The following is a 556-nucleotide window of genomic DNA, read 5'->3' on the forward strand; positions in this document are numbered from 1 at the left end:
ATCAGATAACAACATAAATGACCAGTGTTTCTATGTTTTTAACGATGCTCTTTTCGATGGTGTTGGTTAAAAATACCTCCGACAATATTAAAGCATGAAAAAATCAAAAATAAACAAAAAAACGTGATTTTTGAATTGACTTTTTTCTTAAAAAGTAATTTTTTGTGTTCTTACGATTTTTCTATATGCTTAAAACATGACCTCGATATCTAAACATGAAATAATCACCTTGGTCAAGTCGAAATGCCTTTACAAAATGTTTGATCAAACCAAGTTTAATGTAAAGTGGTGGAAGGACTACTTTCTCGGGATCTTTCAAACTCGTATTGATGACATTTTTCACTCCGACTTCCAATTGCATTCTATCGGGTTGCTCGGAAAGTCATTTCGTTTTTTTTTTGTGGAAATGAAAGACAGTTTTCGTATAATAAACAAATACTTTATTAAATTATATATTGACCGTTCTGGTCCAATACCTTTTGCCATCTTTCTGGTAGTAGCATAATTCCACGCTCATAAAATTTTTGGTCTTTGCTGGCAAAAAACTGATCGAGGA

The sequence above is a fragment of the Agrilus planipennis genome, unplaced genomic scaffold, assembly GCF_000699045.2.
Source record: "Agrilus planipennis isolate EAB-ADULT unplaced genomic scaffold, Apla_2.0 scaffold74, whole genome shotgun sequence".
Taxonomy (NCBI): domain Eukaryota; kingdom Metazoa; phylum Arthropoda; class Insecta; order Coleoptera; family Buprestidae; genus Agrilus; species Agrilus planipennis.